Source organism: Lissotriton vulgaris, chromosome 8 (genome assembly GCF_964263255.1).
Source record: "Lissotriton vulgaris chromosome 8, aLisVul1.2, whole genome shotgun sequence".
In the NCBI taxonomy this organism is placed as follows: Eukaryota; Metazoa; Chordata; class Amphibia; order Caudata; family Salamandridae; genus Lissotriton; species Lissotriton vulgaris.
The window spans coordinates 1,127,010,061-1,127,029,996 of record NC_141696.1 but is presented as its reverse complement, the minus strand read 5'-3'; the positions used below and the strand labels follow the sequence as shown (position 1 = coordinate 1,127,029,996).

Sequence of the window (19,936 nt, the reverse complement as noted above, 5' to 3'; positions counted from 1 at the left end):
CTCACCGCGTCAGTGCCAGAATCTGTGTTACGGTACCCGCGGCATTGGCCACCGCCGACTCTTCGTGTGGCACCCTATTGGTATTTTCGTAGCTTGTGTCCGCCGCCACCGGCCTGCTGCTCGCGCACTCCGCCTGTCCCACACCTCGTTCCGGGGTTATTTCCTACTTTAGGCCCCGGTCTCCACACCCCGAGTAGGCGGCCTCAGGTCACGCACTGTTGCTGCCTCTTCTCGGCCTCGGATTCTTTCCGGAGTTCCTCCGGTCGTCGCCGCTCAGTTCCAGACCTCGGCCCCAGCCTCTGGAGCACCGTAAAAATTCGGATTAGTAGTCGGATTGTTGAGAAGGGCTATGCCGTCCCTGGAGCTTTTCAACTAAGCAGCCATCTTGCTCAGCTGTTAGCCACACCCCTACTACTGAAGATTTTATATCTTTTACAGACAATCCTGATTTCCCCTCCCGAGGTGCATCGCATGCTACAGAGCAAGCTTCGTAGGTTTGTGTGGCTTGGTGCAGGACCTTGCATGAGGAAGATCTTGAGCTATTTGGGGCCAGGGTTGGGCATCCCAGATCTGAAGAGAAATTTCCAGGCAGCCAGATGAGGTACCTAGTAGAATGGAATAGGGAGGAGTCTGAAAAACATTGGTTATTTCAGGATAGAGCAATCGCACAGCTCTCCATCTGGAAGGTTCCATTTCTTAAAAGAGCGGACATGCTGCAGAGCCTCATGGGCTCACCCATCACTAAGACGGTGGTGGAGGCCTTTGACTCCATGGCAAGCCGTAGGGGGCTCACTATTTTCCCATCCCCATGACTCTACTATTTGCGAACAGCAATTTTACGCTGGGTCTACTTTGGGGGCATTCGCTGGCTGGTATTGGACAGCATGCCGTGCGGCAGGCCACATGTTTGATGAAACGGGATTCCTCTCCTTCACACAACTGTGTCAGCAGTACAACCTCCCGGAATCTGAAAGACTCTGATACCTTCAGGTATGCCCCTGGCTAATGCATCCAACAAATGTACCCACGGTTAGCAGACACCTTACCAAGTACGAGAAATGGTTGGTCACTAAGTCTATAGATAGACGTCTGATCTCAGAACTATATGCCTTACTTCGCCATCCTGCCCCCACACAGCCCACACCAAGTCAAAGTTGGTGGGCAAAGGAACTCGGAAGAGAACTATCTCCTAAAAAATGGGGGGAGGTGTACTTTAGAACCCTAAACACACCACGGAACCTGGCAAGCTTGGAGACGGCCACTAAAGTTGCAACATATTGGTACCCGACTCAGGTGCGCCTTAACAGGGGCAATCTAGGGCGTAGCCCTGACTGTTGGTTGGGATGCGGTCTGCCAGGCACCCTCCTGCATATACTCTGGTAATGTCCGCAGATTGCATCATACTGGACACAGATATTGGATGATATAGACACACATTTTGATACTCAGATTCCCCGGTTTCCGGCCTCTACAGTCTTGGGCCTACCCAAGCCACTGGTTCTCCCACTTAAATCTCGACGACAGATGGGGTTAGCACTCGGAGCAGTGCTCCACAATATTCTCATGCACTGGGGGTCTGCCAGCAATCCTACACATCTTGGTTGGCTCCACAGGCTTTGGTATATACTAAGGATGGGAAGGCTTTCCGCCACCCTCACAACATCCAAGGCCTCGTTCTGCGAAATATGGCATCCCTTTTTCAGTCTCTGAGAAGGAGTAGTACATGCCACAAGTATAGGAGAGATATAGTTACACCTTCCTTCAACAATAAGGCCAAACATCTTCGCATTTAGTACTATGGGGAGGGTGTGAAAGGGCGGCATTTCGTTCCCTTTTTATTGTTGTGTTATGATTACTGGTAAAACTCACATGTTAAGTTAAGAGGCACCTGCGATTGAGACTTGCATAGAGTTTGTAAACGCTGGATACAATGGTTTAAATGTTGTACCCAATTGTCTTTGATGCACGTGAATAATAATATTAATAAAAAGATTTAACCTATAAAACAACTAGCGGTACACATGTATTTCAAAGTAATCTTCTTGGACAACATATAACTATGAGCATAAATGTTAATACATATACTTCAAGTATACATTTTATTCATGAAATTCTGATTCAGGGATGTTTACAGGACCTTTTTATTCCCAAAAAGATTTAGTAAGATGCAGTCATATGGTAGTTATGGATGATTCATCAAGCACTACATTAAGCATTTCATTCAAGAGGAGGAGTTCCACATGACTCCAAAAGTTAACATGTTTGTATAAATCAGCAAGAGAGATTCTTGGTAATTTTACATTTCAGGTAAGGAGGCCGACGACAATACATGAATCTGCCTGCGGCAGTCTACTGGGCCTCATTCGTTGTCTCCATTCTTGCAAAGACTTGTAGCAGTGGGTTACTGAAATACCACTCACACCAATCCAGATAATGACGTGTAAACAAAGAAAACAGTATTTCAGGAAGCAAAACAGTATTGCAGTCCACCAGGGTTAAAATAAAAGAAACTGGTGGAAGGTGTTTCACCCTCAGAGTTCAACAAAGGAGCATAGCAACCAGTACAAATGAGTTCTAGGTGAATTTGTTGCTTTCCTTTCCCTTGCAATGGAAAAGACTGCCAGGGGTGGATCTCCTCCAATTGTGTGTGCGGGAACAAGGATGGTCAACTCCCCATGTAAACCCGGATCTCTTGACTCCCTCAATAGTTCCTGGTATTCTTTTCTTTGCCACTCACTATATGTTTTAAGTAGAGGAAGGCAGTCCCCATTTGAAACATTTTACTTGGTGGATGATGCGCACACACCCTGAAGGGCAGATGCCACTTTCAGTGACAGTGCGGAGACATCCATTTTGACCAGAGCATTTAAACTGAGGGTAGAAAGGGAAGAAGGGCTATAAATCCAAACATGGCTTCATCCTTTAACGGATCCAGGTTTCAACCAGGAGCAGACTGGGTAGTTAAGAGCGGTGGGGCCAGATTAGGGGGATTTGACAGACAACCACAAGAGAAAATGAAATGATTCATTTTCCCTCATTGTCGTCTGTCAAAATACCCTCCCACCGGCCCCACCGCTCTTAGCTGCATGAGCTCCGACTGGTTTCAACTAAAAACCAGCATTCTACCACAACCCAGGTGAGACATCTTTAAACACCAAAACAATCAGATCCTAATTACATAAGACTCAATAAAGAAGTTGAATAGGATCATAATTACAAAAAGAAAAATAACAAGGAAGGCGTCTTCTTCACCCCCAGAAAGTACAATGTTAGGTGAGGTGAAATCGCCCAGAAAGGTACCGATATACATCCCTGAAGGACTTCTGTCCAAGGGAAACAGGAATAATGAAGGTGTTGTAGCAGATGCATAAAAATGCATATGGCCTAACTTTCAAATTTGAATAGTTCCTAGAGTAAGTCTTAATGAAGAACAGGGTGACAAAGATGAAGAAATAGGGGCAAGCTAAAACAGAAGTAGGAAATTATTAAACTGAGACATTACAAACCTGGAAAAGGGTCTGTGGACACGTTTGAGACTCCAATGCAATACTGACAGAACAATAGAATTATTAAAACACGCCCTGATTGCTAAGAATTTCCAGAGGTTGGAGGTCTGAGAGGAAGCAGCTGGTGTACAACGCCACTGGTACGGGCCCCCTGACCTTGGGGGTTGAAGGGCCTGTGTTACGACCCTGGTAGTGCCTAGGCAATTATTATTATAATTATGACTTATTAGAATTTGTTCTTTAAATTCAGAACACTTGAAAATAAACAGATGAATCTATGTGATGCTAAACAAGCAATATTAATTTGGAATTTATGTCATTTACAATGCCAAAAGCTCAAACACTCGTAAATGCAAGACCTATTGCATTGCAAATGCTTGTTTAATTACCTAGGAGTGCCCGAAACAACTAGTTCACATGCACTCACGTCTTTGGGGGGAAGTAACTTCTTTACGGCCCACCCTGACGAAAGCCCAGGACCTATTTAGGCCAGATTGAAAGTGTTGAAACATGTTGGTGCTTAAGTTAGGGTCATAGGACCATAACATCCTAGACACCCTATTGTATATATTTTAACTTTCCCTCCTACTCCATCATTAAAGAATTATTTAGGAGTGGATGAGGAATTTTATCTTTAACAGTACGCCCCCATACACAAGTGCTCCCTGAAACACGGTCGAGCCCACCCCAACTTTTAGCAGTCTGGGTGAGCCCTATGATGAGGATTACGCAAGCTCTCTTCTGGTCGGGGCTAACCAGGCTGAGCTTACTCGCCTGCAACGGGTTCAAAATGCGGCGGCCAGAGCGATTGTTGGCCTGCCCAAATTTTGCCCGGTGACGAGTGTTCTTCGTTCCCTACACTGGCTTCCAGTGAGGAAGCGTATTCTTTTTAAGGTCCTTTGTCTGACCTTTAAGATCTTGAGAGGTATAGGCCCCGAAATTTTGTCCAGTTGTCTCTCCTATGTCCCTGCACGCGCCCTCCGTTCTCAAGGACAGGCCTTTGCTGTAGTCCCTAGATTTAGGCTCAGCCGTATGGGAGGACTCTCCTTCAGCGTAAAAGCTGCACTAACCTGGAATTCTCTTCCGGTTGACATCCGTTTGCTGGAGGACCTCACGACCTTCCGGAAAGCAATAAAAACTTTTCTGTTTTAGCTGTCCCTTTTAGTCCTCTTTTTCCCTGTTGTGTTATGTTTCTCCTTGTCTATGCGCCAGGACGCTCCTTGGCTGGAGTAGCTGTGCGCACAATAAAAAACAATAACATAACATAACATAACATGTCACTATTAGAGTGAGTGAGGGCTATTAAAAGAAAAGGGTTTCTTCCCTTCCCACCAGTAACAACGGGTTGGTCATATTTCAAATGTTTCTCTCGTGAACTTTGGTCTGGAGAGAATCACCACTACACACCTAGGAACCCCCCCATCCAATATTGGTCACCCTTTTGTTTCTTCTCCTAACTGAAGAGGAAGCAACAATTAGACGGGTGAAGGTAGGCCCCAGGTACGTGGAGGAGGCCCCCGCTGCTAGTGCAGTGGCGACTGCTTGCGGCACACATGCCTGTGGCTGGGTCCCGGCGGGGCAGAGCCTGGCGGCTGCGGCAGGCTAATTCTTACCTTACCTCCTGAAAGGATTCTCCCCCCCCCCCCCTCGAACACAAGCATTGAGGTCTGGGCCAGAGATGTGGGCAAGCCTGGGGTTGAGATACGGACCCTGCTGTGAGAGTGCCTGCGCTTCTTGTAATTGAATTGTGGCAGCTGGGCCCTGGGGCAAAGATAGACGAAGAGGGGCGTAGGGGTGCACGACCTCTGAGACAATTGGCATCTCCACTAAGTAGCCCCAGACTTGGGAATGGAGTGCCAGCCAGTGGAGCCTTGAGAGGACCCAGTTGAAGAAAGGACCCGGTTGCAATTCTGACTCCTCAGGACCGGACGTCAGGCTGCTTGAACCTGCAGCTGGTAGATTTGTGCGGGATATACCTGACAACCAGCATGAGCGACGGTGACAGCCCAGCTGGATGACCACAAAGAGACAAAGGGCTGGAAGCACAAGCTGGTAGCAGTGTCCTTCCGTCTCCCGCACCCTCCAGACCCCCAGTGGTCCAGTAGTGTGGGTGGTTGGCGGTGGTGAGCGGCCGGTGACCCCGGGGCTCGGTCAGCCCAATCTTACGATGGGGAAAGACAAAGCGATGCCCCAACCCAGGGAAAAATAGACAAATTCACCCGCTCTGCAGACATGAAGGAGGGCGGCATGGGCCTGAACAACCTGCTGCTGCTGACTCCACAGGATGCATTCTCCAAGCTATACACAAGTTCTGGTAATCCCTCGAGAGCAAAATAAGGGAACTAAGCTAGGGCTTCTCCTTCCTGCACCAAGACCTCCACCACACAGGTGAGAGGGTCAGAGAGGCAGAAGGGAGACTGGCGGCAGTGTAAGACGAGACACAAGCCTCACAGAAGGCGGTGGCGGCCCTACAGTATAGGGTCAACCTTCTGGAGGCCCTGGCTAAGGATGCAGTGGGCCGGTCCAGAAGAAATAATATCTGCATTCTGGGGGTTCCAGAGGGCACTGAGGGGCCCTGGCCCTCTGACTTCCTAGCAGATTGGCTCTATTCCAGGGTTCTTCGAGACGCCTTGTCCGCATGCTTAGTAGTGGAGTGGGCGCACCGATCCCTCGCGGCCCAGTCCCCCCCGGGGAAACCGCCAAGGCCAATGACAGCAAGACTCTTGAACATTTTTGCTAGAGATGCCATTGTCCCGGAGGGCCGTTCGACTGGCATACTGTAGTGTGAAGGTCCAGGGTCATGCTTTCCACCTGACTACACCTTAAAATACCTGCAGCACTGCACGTTCAAGGTAGTCAAGGAAAAGCTTATGGCCATGTAGGTCAAATATATGCTGCAATTCCCGGCCCGCCTCAAAGTCATCTATCATGAGCACAACATCTTCTTCGACACCCCTGAAAGTGCATGGGCCTGGATGGAGGAACGCCCAATTCTCCGAGTACAGGTGGCATAGTTGCAGGATACCCCTAGGTCGGGTCCACCCTCCTCATCCTGGCGACAGCTGCAGCACTGCCCCAGAAAGAATAGGCAACAACATCGATCGGAGGAAGCCACCATATTGCCCGAAACAGAAAAAAATTACTTTTATGGATGGAAATGCAAATCAAGTAGTAGTCAAGGAGACGCCATAATTGCTGCTGGGGACTCCTGGGCCCTTTCCAACCCCTCTGTTTCCCTGTTTTCCTTTTCAGGCACACTCATAGAATGTTTCTTTTGAGCAACTGACTGGATGCCATGGGAGGCTTGCCCCTGGACATTGTTTTTACTGTTGGGCAAAGGATTGTTTAAGGGGGGAAGTCTAGGGTAGGGTGTGTGGGTTGGGGGTGTTAATTCCGCCGATTGTGTACCATTCAAGTTGTTTTTGTTTAGTTCGAGTTGACGCGCTTTTGCTGTGGAACCTCTTCCAGATCCGCTATGAGTGCCTTTGATATCCAGTCCCCATGACAAGTAGGGATACAGCGCAGACCCATCCGGGGAACATGCGATAATTACCTGGAACTTGAATCAGCTTAATGATAAGATCAAGCAGGGAGCGGTCTTGACATATGCCAAGAGGCATCGCCGGGCGGCACTCTTGCTCCAGCAGTCTCATCTACTGGGCAACAATTGTTCCCTTCTGGAGGGACACATCTATGCTAGAGTTTATCATGCACGTTACACAAGGGGCTCTAGGGAGGTAGAGATCCTGCTAAAGAAGACGAATCCCATGGTAGTACATGAGGTTCAGACAAACCCCTTTGGGAGATTTATGATAATCAGTGGGAAACTTGAGGGACAGTCCTGGATAATAGGAAGTATTTATTTACCCCCCTAAACTACTGGGCGAGATACTGGAGGTGGTCGTGCCTCAATTAAAAGGGGCTGTGCCCGGTTTCATGCTGCTCTGCAGCAACTTTAATGCTGTGATGGCCCCGGTGGGATACAACGTACGGCCTGGGGTTGGTTTACAGCATGTGCCTGCAAGACTGGGCTGATGCACTGGGTCTGGTAAACGTAAGGAGGTGGTAGCACCGAATGACTCACTACAGTCTACTCATCCCCGCACAACACCTCCTCAGCCTGAGAAACTACTCCCCTCCTCAGAGGTGAGCTGGGTCACATGGACTCAAGTGCTTTCCAGGGATCTTTCGGACCATTTCCTGGTACTTTTGATGGTCCGGGAGGGGGAATGAAGGGGCAAGCGAAGGATGGGGAAAGTGAATGTCTTGTGGTTCTTGGATGGAGACTTCACGGAACATATTCGGGAAACGATTACGGAATACTTTGAGGTCAACAAGGGCACAAACTCCTCTCCTACTACACTCTTGGAGGCCTTTAAAACTGTTTTACAAGGCACTGACTTTGCGAGAATCAGCGGTAGTAACAGACGTAGGGAGGAGGAGGTGTTCGGGCTTGAGGACGATATCGCTGGAGTCGAGCAAGTGGCTACAGCATCCCCCTCTCCCGCAGTGCAGCAATATCTTGCACAGGCCCACATGACTCTGAGGGAAAAGCTTTTACACTCAGCCAAACTGTGCTGGCACAGGGGCGGGTGTACGAAATGGGAGACAAAGCGGGCAAATTGCTGTATTGTCAGACAGCAGCCTGACAACTATATCTTTTAGTGACGGAGTTACAGTCCATAGAGGGCGACACACTGAAAGAGGCGGATCTCCTAGTGAGAGAATTTGAGTTTATTTTCGCACTCTCAATTCCAGTTTGGTGCTTCCTGGCCTGGAGTAGGATAGTCCCATCATATATCACCTGCTTATCCGTAGACTTAGCGCAGAGGAGAGTGCCAACCTGGATCAGCCACTCACTGCTGAAAAGATTCAACAAGCAATACCATCCATGCCCTTGGGTAAGACCCTGGGTCCCAACGGGGTCCCACTACAACTGCATAAACTATACACCTCCTTGTTGATCCTTCCTCTGGATGATGAGTGGAAGGAGGCAAAGATGGCTGCCCATTAACTATCTATCTCCATCTGTTTGTGCTTGATTCAATTCATTTTTATAGGATCTACTCCTCCCGGAGATACTCTGACACATGGGTCGTGCTCTGGCACAGGAGTGCATCCGCTGCCATTGCTCCCCAAACTCTCTCTACCATATCATATGGGAATGTTCGGTGGTGCAGGACTACTGGTAAGAAGGCAACAGCAGGATTGGGCGGTCTGCCGTAGTCTAGCACTAGACACCAAAATCATGTTGCTGGAGATACGCTTGGGGGGACTTGCGTTCAGTCATTGCCACAGCCTATTTGGTAGCCAAGAGAGACCTAGGTAAGTACGGGAGGGATGAACAGGATAACCCCTGCATGAATGGATGAGGGGTATGGACTATTGCGCTGCAATGGAAAAACTGGCTTACGAGGCCAGGGGGCTCCCTCAAAAATACAAACACATATGGACTTACTGGAAACACAGCTGGGCTCCCATGTGGAACTTTATTTCAGAGAGATGGAACTTTTGCCCTTGGGCAGGCTACAGAGCGGGCGTTCTCTGCCAGTGAAAAGCACTCCTTGTTTTGCTTTGCTTGTGTTTTTGCTGCTTGCAATTGCAGTGTGCACTGCTACATTATCAACCACTTTGAGAATAAAACCCTGTGTGCTGGTAGAGGGCTCATGGGGCCGCAAACATGTATGCGTAGCTGTCTAAATCATCATGGTTTTGTGTCTTTTCTTAGGTATAAAACAGTAAAACGTGTAATTACTAAAAATCAACAACAAAAAAATCACTGAATTCAGTTTTACCAGCAAGATAACACAGTGCCAAACCTATTCTCAGGTAATTAAATGCCCATGTGCTATCACTTTACATACTAATACATATTATATACTTATACAAATGTCATACTTTGGAGGTTTCCTTCTTGAATTTACACAATTCATCTACTATGATTAATTTGTGTGAACAAACTCATCATATCGAATATTGGCATCATGTCCTTACTTTCAAAACAGAAGCTGTAGCAAGCATTTCCACAGTTGCCTCTTGGACTACAAAACAGAAGTTTAGTGGACGTGCCTAAATAGGTTTGCTATAGGTAGCAGTAAATGCTGCAATTTCCCGTATCCATTTCTCCATACAAATATTTATTACAACTTCTCAATCAAACCCAGCAGGTATCTATTTATAGGAAGCCAATACCTTTGTCAGTGGAATTTCTTTCTTCTGTTTTTTCTGTGCCCCAAAAAGACAAAAAAGAGACAGTAAGTTGTTGTTGCTACAGCTAACAGCCATATACATTTTGCAAACATCACGTTTCAACTTTCATTGAAAAGAAGACGCAATATCCTCTATTGTTCTACTGCCACCAGCCAATTCTAATGCTCTGTCTAGTCGGTAAGGCTACTTACCTTAGTGGCCTGATTATTTGGTGGAAAAGTTCCAAAAATATATTCTGGCTCACAAATGACAATTTTCTAGTGGTTCCTCACTGCAAACCTGTTTGCACAGGTGGCATATCCTTCGCACTGACTGCATCGAAGCTTAGGATAAAGCTTCCAGTGGCTTTACCACTCGCACACAGCCTTCTTATATTAAAAAAGGCCTTAAAAACCCGGATTTACAAAATTAATTGGCTGCATAATATGGTTTAGGACACCTCAATATTATCCCACGGTAGTCTAGATCTACCGGTTTCCTCCCTCTCTGGTACTATCTCTGCTAGCTTCTCAGCGCCAGGATGCCCTGTAAGGTAGCAGTGGCAATTTATAAAATTGTTAACATACATAACAGGAAGAATGTGCTTGGCAACAATGATACCATTGTAGTGTACTTCCTATATTCCCAATAGGCTCTGCGCATTGGAATAATATATCCTATAGTTTAGACTTAGGACTGAGGTCTACTAGGTCTCTATAGAATACATTAGACTTAATTGTGAGTGCCAACTAGAGGTCACTAGAAACTTTCTCGAATTCACAAGAAGGGATTAGTTTCTGACAACCACATAAACATGACAACTTTGTTTACCCAAGATAAAACTGATCATTAGAGTTGTGGAAACAATAGATAGAATTTTCACTCAGTCAATCGTGCATGCTTTGTTTCACCAGAGGTGCAGAGAAATAGAGAGACGGGCGTTTTCAATAAAAGGGTTTTATTGAACAGTCTTCTTTCTCAGTCATAAGAAATGAACTGCTACAATCGTAAAACTGGTTGTAAAATATAATGCATAAAGTATAAAGAGTAGAATAAAATAATACTGTAAGAGCATTGTATGGTTCCTAAACCATAGATAAATACATACATAAATACCAGAGGCTAAAAGTACTCAACTGGTGCTTCTAAAGTACACCTCCCCCCAAGTACCTAACCTAAGCTTAGTACGAGGGAAGAGGTAAATAAATTTAAATGTAGTATACTTGTAAAGCGCACAGCTGCCCATCACCGGGGCGTCCCGGCGCTGTATAACGCAGTGGAACCCTTCCTGGCTCTCCCTGTGAGATGCCCCTCCTGGGCACCCCCAAAGAGAAGCCAGGCATCCCAGTGTTGTAGGGGTCGTTGTGGAGATTAAGCAAGCTATTGACCAGAGTTGCAGCGTGGGACCCCATGATTAGAGTAGGCGCCGAGGCGAGAATTATCGAGTCCGCAGACAATGAGCCCAAGACCTTGCCGCGTCTGGAATTAAACCCTGGTCCCGGGCCGGACCTCTGCATCAGGGTCTGCCGCTCTAACAATTGAGCCACACTTCTCCACAAGTGAGGTGTAGCATAAATGTAGTATTCTTTTGCCAAGAATCTGTCCAAGATTTCTCGTAGGGTCTAATCAGCTCCGTACCTTAGTTTGGAATGAAGAAGGTCAGGCTCAGGACTCGATTTCCCAGCAACCCGCAAGGGTAGCCTGGAAACACTGGAGCTGGATTTCTCTGCAGGAAAAAAGACAGCGTCTCTCTCAGTGCGTCTGCTAGAGGGTCGGCTTCCTTCGGCACTTGATGCAGCAGGATGCGTCGGGCAAGTAGATAGTCGAACTGCTCCAAACCACTGTGTGCTTACTAAGGCAAGTGTGGGCATATTTATACCTTGAAGTTGCCGAGTTTGACGTAAAGGTGGACATAATAACGTCATTAAAGACTCTCGGTTCTTTGAAAACTCCATGAGTTCTTGGACAAGTCAGTTCTCGAGCAAGGGAAAGTACCTAGCTGCTGAAGCAGAGTTTTCCAAGAATTGGTTGTAGATTTTCAGAACTAGTGGAAGTAGCCCTGCCGTATTTGGATTGCATGAGCTATGTCTAAATATGTTTATGGGGGGCGTGGCCAAGATGGCGGACTGAACAGACGTCTCCTCGAGTGGCTCCCCCGTCCTAGGCCCCCTTAACGCTCTTTACATAGCTGAAATATCCCCCCGAGCACCTTGAGCCTGGGTGACGCTTGTGGGACCCCTCACGATCGTTCCGGTGAGACCGGACGCTGCGCTGCTTCTGCCCCAGGGCTTTCCTGAGCCGAGACGAAACAATGCCCGGACAACGGAGGGAGTTATGGTGGCTGCGTCCGCCCGGTGATTACAGCCGGGCCCATCCCAGGTAGCGGCCTGAGACCCAGCGAAGACCGGAGCCATCTACCGGCCCTGTCCGCGGATCTGGCGGCGGGGACGCGATCAGGCATGCGGCGGCAGCCGCGGCCAGCTGTGCTGCTTCAGCGGGGGAGAGAGGTGGAGCCCGCCGGAAGAAGCAGTAGCCGAGGCTCCGGCTCTTGGCCTACACGGGACCTGCCAGGCGGGTCCTCGGATGTCCCTGGGAGCGGTGGAGGCGTCAGCAGACCTTCTCGTAATAAGGAGCCCCCAAAGGTGAGGAGAGCTGCGGGGGGCAGGTGGAGGTCGAGAATTCAGGGGGCACAATCGAGCCCCCAGAGCTGGACCTGGCAAGGCCTCACAGGCATAGGGCGGCAGCGCAGAAGTCCCGGAGCAGACCTGAGCGGGAGAGGCCCAGGGACTAGAGCACCAGAGCCCGCGTACTCCGCCGCTGGGACTGCGGGGCAGGACCCCCGGGGGCAGTGGACTGGGTGGCCGTAGAGAAGTGGCCAGCAGGCGCCCGCAGTAGCTGGGCCGAGGATAGGCCCTTGAACGCCATTTTGGGAGTGCGGCCTGTTGAGCAGAAGCCCCGGGGGGACAGACAGTGACACACAGGCCTTAACATAGCCAGGGCTCGAGGGCCGGGCCTCTGTTGGAGCCCACGGGGTGAGGTGGTCTTCCCGTGGAGCAAGGATCGTCTGGTCCAGCTGAGATCGGCCTAGGGGGTATCTCTCCCGCGGCCAAGCGATTGCTTTGGGGGTGAGGTGGAGTTCGGCGGCGCCCCGGGACGAGAGGCATCGCAAGACGGGGCCGCCCCCTGTAGCGGCTGGGAGCATTTGTGCAGGTGGGAGACGCCGGGGCAACGCAGCGGAACACCACGTAACTAGAGAGGACCGCGCTGGTGCTGACGCCGGCACACATAGAAGCACCAAAGGGCCTAGAACGTTCCACGCGCGGACCCGGGGGCTGCACGGGGGCCCTCATGGCAGGTCTCCATAAGAAAGGGGACCGCACGCTCCCGGAGATGCTCGCGAAGAAGCAGGCCAAGACTGAAAAAGGGCCGCCTTCCCCCGAGGTCCCGAAATCACACCCGGCCCCCTCGGAAGACAATGTGCCTATCACCAAATCCTTTTTGGAATCGCTGTTCAACTCCCTCAGGGACGACTTCAAATCACTGAAACAGGAGGTAGCCGGCGAGGTCAGGGAGCTTAGGCGAGACGTGGAGGGCCTGGGGAAACGCGTGGTTGCCATTGAGGACGTCGACAGGGCCCGGAGTGAGGAGGTCGAGCAGTTACAACAAGAGGTCTTGCGGCTCAAGGACCAGCACCTCGACCTACAGGCCCATGCGGAGGACTTGGAAAACCGGTCCCGTCGAAACAACATTCGCGTCCGGGGGGTCCCTCTTCAGACAGAGGGGACGGACATCACAGGTTACCTGCAAGACCTTTCAGGGACATACTGGGAGAATACGCTAGCTTTGCCATCCAGATAGACAGAGCCCATCGGGTGGGGCCCCCCCGATGCTCCTCTGGCCCACCTCCGGACATTCTGGCCTTCCTCCATGACTTCCCACTCAAGGAAACAATCCTCCGCGAAGCCCGGCGGAAACAGCTGCTTCAGTTCCGAGGCCACCCTGTCGCCCTTTACCAGGACCTTTCCGCGATCACTTTGCAGAAACGGAAGACATTCAAGATAGCCACGGACTTCCTACGGCAACATGAGGTTCCGTACTCCTGGGGACACCCGTTCAGACTCATTTTCAAATGGAATGCATCAACTGCGTTCTCTCAAAGACACTTGCAAGCTACTGTGCATAGAAGCGGAGGAGGAGCTCCCATCCCCGAGACCGGAGCGGGGGCAATCCAGAGATGGCTGGCAAACAGTCGGCCGCAGACGTTCCCCAAAGCCGTGCCTGAAGCCCACATTATCTCACAGGAGAGAGCAACGGCCATTCTAGAGGTGGCCAAAGAAACAGCAGCTTCTGAGTGATTCTGTTCGCCCAAAGAGGGGGGACTTCCTCGCACGTTTGCATTCGCTGCGGGGGGTCGGACGGGGTGGCCACAGAGGTCGCCACGGGACTGCGCTCCTGCACGTAACACTACCGCAGCCCTGTGTTGTTCTGACAGGACTGGGACTATGGACTCAAACAGTGGGGGAGTTGGGGAATGGGTGGGGGGGCAGAGGGGTCCGTTCTTCGGGGTCCCGGGGTGGGGACGGGAGAAGGGGGCAGTGGGGCAAGGTCTGGGAGGGGTTGGGGGAGGTGGGGTAGTTGAACTGGGGGGGCTGGAAGTTGGGGTGGGGGGTCAGTGGGAGAACATAGAGGGGGGAGGGTGGAGGAAGGGAGGGGTGGATCCTCCTTGTCCACCTATTTTTGAGTTTCCTTTTGCTTTCCCGCGCCTTGTTCAGAGACTAGCAGATCCTACCACTCATCTATGGCACCACTCTGATTGAAAATCCTCTCCCTTAATGTGAGGGGTCTAAATAACCCTATCAAACGTCGGGCGATACTTTCCCTTCTAGAGCACTCCACAGCAGACATCTGCCTCTTACAAGAGACACACTTGCTGCCAAAGGACCACCACCGACTTAAATCCCGGGCCTTCCCCTTGCAGTTTTTCTCGTCCGCATCTAAGAAGGTGGCAGGGGTGGCGATCCTAGTATCCAGATCCTTTAGGGGTCAAGTCCTACAGAGGGAGGCAGAGATCAAGGGCAGGTTGCTGATACACCGCTTTCTGATTGCTGGGCAGACACTTTTAGTGGGCGCCATATACGCACCAAATGAAGGTCAGGAAAAGTTCCTGCACACGGCCTTAGAGACAGCCACAGCGAACACTCAACCACACTTGTTACTGGGGGGCGACCTCAATTTAGTATTCCATAACACGGCGGATCGTTCTTGCTAACGCTTGGGGCAGCTGGGATCACTCTCCACAGCGGGTCACGCACATCTATCAGACCTGGGCCTGGTCGACCTATGGAGACACTTCCACCCACACTCCACGGCATACACCTACTACTCGGCGGCCCATAAATCCTATGCTAGGCTTGACTACTTTCTTTGCTCCTCACAGCTGGTGCCCCGAGTGAAAGATGTAGATATCCTCCCGACCTCCCTGTCGGATCACTCCCCGGTAATGACCATCTTTCTCTTCTCAGATGTGCCTGCCCCACCTCGACATTGGCGCCTGCGGGATGCCTTGCTTCAGAGCCCTACCGTAGTGGAGCGAAATAAAGCCGCCATCTCCCAATTTCTGACTCACAATGCCAACACTGACACCACTAAGGCCACACAATGGGCTGCGCTCAAAGCAGTCTTGCGGGGAGAGTTCATCTCTATCGACACGGCTAACAATAGAGACCGCACCCAGAAGAGAGCCAAAATAACCCAACGGGTAGCGGAGTTGGAGCAGAAGCACCAACGAACGGGGGCTGCCCAAGCCTGGCGCCAACTCTGTAAACAGAGAGAAAGATGCTGCGGCCCTAGACCAAGATGTGGCGGAATATGCGGCTCTACGCCTCCGACATGCATACTATACGGGGGGTGAACGCTGCAGGAAGCTATTGGTGAGTAAATTAAGACAGCAACGCCAAAGGCAGGGCATAAGAGCCATACGGACCAGTCGGGGAGACCTAGCCGTCGACTGTGTAGACATAGCTTCGGCTTTTGGGGACTTTTATGAATCTCTATACGCAGCTGACTCGCTCGACCTCCAGGCTGGCCATGCTTACCTGGGAGGCACGCCCCTCCCGTCCCTGAACGAGGCGCAAGCGGAGTTCCTCGATCGACCCATTGGCCTGGAGGAGGTGGACTCGGCGATCTTTCGACTCAAATTGGGGAAATCACCGGGCCCAAACGGCTATTCGGCGGCCTTTTATAAAACGTTCTGCCACCAGGTTGCCCCGCTACTGCGGGACCTTTTTAATACCTTCAGCCAACCCGGTGCCATTCCGGAGGACCTTCTAGAGGCGGCGATAACGGTCATACCCAAACCTGGCCGAGACCCCTCACTTTGTAGTTCCTATAGGCCGATATCCCTCTTAAAACTGGACCTCAAGCTCTACACGGGCATCCTCGCGAATAGATTGGCACCATACATGCAGCAGCTGGTGGAACCTGACCAGGCTGGTTTCATTCCCCAACGACAGACCAGCGATAACACCAAACGGGTCCTCCACCTCATCGAGGCTGGGTCGCGAACGAGGCCAGACTGCATGCCGAAAAGGCCTTCGATAGGGTGCATTGGCCCTATCTGGAATTGGTGCTACAACACTTCGGTGTGGGGGAGGTTCTCCGCAACCGCATACTGAACTGCTATCGTCGGCCCAATGCCACGGTCCGTGTCAATGGCCATACCTCCCCGCGCTTCCCGATCGGCAGGGGCACCAGACAGGGGTGCCCTCTCTCCCCTATCCTTTTTGCCCTGTACATGGAGCCATTGGCGCAACGAGTCAGGCAACATCCCCTCATCAAGGGCATCCCCTTTGGCGGCGACGTGCATAAGATCAGTTTATACACGGATGATATCCTTCTCTCCCTTACGGAGCCGATGCAGTCGCTCCGAGCACTGTTTATCGAACTCCATACCTTTGCACTGGCCTCGGGGTCTAAGATCAACGTGGAGAAATCAGAAGCCCTGAATATCTCCCTGTGGCCGGAGACACTCGTCGAGGTTCAAGGCGAGTTTGATTTGCAGTGGTTAAATACCACGATCCCTTATCTAGGAGTTCTGTTGGCCCCTACCGTCCAGGCCACTGCGGAAGTGAATTACGCTAGACTCCGCTCGCACCTCAGGGACGAACTCCGGAGATGGAAACATCACTCGCTCTCCTGGCTGGGGCGGATAGCAGCCACTAAGATGACCCTGCTCCCATAAATCCTTTACATGTTCCAGACTCTCCCTCTGCGATTCCCCACCGGCTGGCTTAAGTGGACGCAGTCTGATTTGGCGCGCTTTATCTGGAACGGTCGTCGTCCACGCTTCAAGCATGCCATTGAGATTCTTCCGCCCGCCCTCGGTGGGGTTGGTGTGCCTGACCTCCTTTTATATTATCAAGCGACACAACTCCGCACCTTGGTGGAGTGGTTCCAGCTGGAATCGGGCAAGAATTGGCTTTTTCAAGACCAAGCTGTGACGGGCAGGTCCTTACAGGGGGTTCCGTTTCTCCTCAGATGCCACCGCCCTCCCAATCTATACGCATCACAAATTACAAGCACTGTCTTGGATGTATGGGATTGGGTGGCGACCCGGCAGGAGCTCACCTCGTTTCCCTCTCCGATGACCCCGCTGTTCGATAATCCCGAGTTTTCCCCGGGACTGGACCCCAGGGCATTTGTAGCCTGGAGACGCTCACCCTTCAGGGCCCTGGGACATATGTTCAACTTAAACGGCATCCTCTCCTTTCAGCAGGTGAAGGAGGACTATGGTATACCGGAATCTGACCGCCTACCATATCTACAGGTCCGACATTAGGCTTTGCAGCCAGAATTCAGACTGGGCTCGCAACGCCCCCTCACCCCATACGAAAAGTGGCTGGTTACCCGAACCTCTGATAAGAAGCTGATTTCCGACTTGTACCAGCAGCTCCTCCTCACAAACATTTACACACATAATGCAGGGAGGAACAGGTGGGAACGGGACCTGGGGAGATCACTCACGCACAAAGAATGGGATGGCATCTACCACAGGGCCAGACACTCGGCCTACCACATGGGCCTCACCGAAACCCTGACCAAAGTGGCCACCTATTGGTACCATACACCTGAACGCTTACATCAATGGGATCCCCGCATTAGTGACCGCTGCTGGAGGGGGTGCGGGGGGCTTGGCACCTTGGAGCATTTACTTTGGAGCTGCGACCGCTTGCAACCCTACTGGAGTTCGATCTTAGATGACAGATTCCCATCTGGATACTCGGCTCCCTAGATTCCCCGCTTACATTCTGTTAGGACTCCCCAATGTCCTGATGTACCCCTTGAAATCTAGGAGAGGGAGGCTTATAGCGATTGCGCTAGGGGCAGCCGTGCAGAACATCCTGGCACACTGGAGGACCAAATAACCTCCCCCACATAATGGCTGGCTGCACCGGCTATGGATGGTTCTGGGGATGGAGAAGTTGTCCTTGGCAAGGGCAGGGAGAGGAGAGGAGTTTGCGGAACTTTGGCGACCATTTTTGACTCTGCTCACGGGGAAGTTTAGGGAACTGAGCTGCCCTCGCTACTAGCGCTTATTGCGCCTAGCTGACACTCCGATCAAAGAGCCGAGGGCCCCAGTGAGCAGGCGCAAGACACGGGGCTGAGGTTTGGTTGCTACTCTCCCTTAGTGGCGTGGTGATTGCCCTTTCCCTTTTCTTTTGCTTTGTGGACAAGGAGGGGGAGTTGGACTTTTTTCCCCTTTGCAGAGACCCTACATGTCTGGACTTGTTGTAACTCTCACTGCCACATATCTCTGACTGGGTGCCACAAGAAGAGCTTGACTTTGTTCCATCCGAGGGGGAAATGTGGTCTGTATGTTTTTCCTGTTTTGAAACTTCAATAAAAGATTTAAACCATAATTATGGTTATGATTCTTATGCCTATATAAGGACATAGTGTTTTATACCTATATAAGGGCATGAATCGGGAAATTTACAATAGTGTCCTAAAATGGTTTACAACACAATCTGCTCGCCCCTCCGTACATACAGGTTTCAGCTCTTTCGATAAAATAATGACAAAACAAATAGATGAATTTATTGCGCCACTGCATTACAACCTAGAATAATCAGGCTTCCTAGAACACAGAGATCAAGCTACCCTAATTGAAATTCCAGTTGACCAACTGCAAATGCATTCTACTTGATCCAGTTGAGGCGTTTCGTGTTTTTTAAAACATTGGACTGCATGTGTGCAGTGGGGAAAAAAAAGAAAATCCACTGTTTAAGTGAAAATATAAATTTACACCACTAATCCCTAGTAGCCAGTTCTCAGATGCAACTGGAATAAACTAGAGATTTTGTCCATGACAAATGAGTAAACATCCCAATAAGCATATGCCAGCAAGTGGATCTGGCAGGAATCATTTCTGACCAGTCAACTAGAATTTCCACTAGGACACAAAGATGATCAACCAACAAACCAGTGCAGTCTCTGAAAAAAGTAAAATGTTCAAACAAACAGATACCTCTTTTGCAAGGATGTGGCATTCCACAGGGACCAAGAAATAGTCTGCCGCATATAGTGTTTTGAAAACAGATTAGAAAAAGATTTTGGGCCACATGTACAAAGCTTTTTTCTATGGTCAAAATCACTTTAACAAGTTTTTCCTAAAGTGCCAATATTTATAAGTATTTTCGTTAATTCATTTCCAAGACATTGCCTCATAGAAATACACATACATAATGTACCAATCACATTTTAGAATTGGATACATTTTTACAGACTCCTCTGATGGGGTTGGGACCCCATACTGGTTCGTTATTTGGAAAGATTTGTGTTGTGGGTGTCCCATCTAAATATGATATATCAATATTTTGCAAATGTAATCTGGTAGCAAAACACTGAAAAGGGACCACTGCCTATTCTCAAACAATAGTTTTTTTTTAAAGTACATATTTATTTTTGTAAATACTGCACCATTTTGCTTAAGACACATGGACTCCATTAAAAAAAAAAATATATATTTTTTTTAAAGAGGATCACAGACCTGGTGGTCTGCTGTACATAGCAGGACACTATCTCTGTGATTGCCACCAATCAGAGTGAGTTGCAATTTACCTCATAAATATTTCATGAGCTAGGTCAGATTACTACCCACTCTGAAGCAGAATTTTACAAGCCTGTGTAGACATGTAGACTGTTTCGTAAAATTCTATATTGGTCACATAAATAGTGGCTGC

The 19,936-nt window shown here is 50.0% G+C and overlaps 1 protein-coding gene across 1 annotated transcript in view; it reads right to left on the bottom strand.

Moving 5' to 3' along the window:
- CAB39L (calcium binding protein 39 like) overlaps nt 1–19,936 on the bottom strand; it is a 902,920-nt gene that overhangs the window by 805,639 nt on the left and 77,345 nt on the right. The window contains exon 2 of the mRNA XM_086934975.1: nt 9,699–9,731. The gene's annotated coding sequence lies outside the window, so the exon portion shown is untranslated. The remainder of the gene's footprint in view (nt 1–9,698; nt 9,732–19,936) is intronic.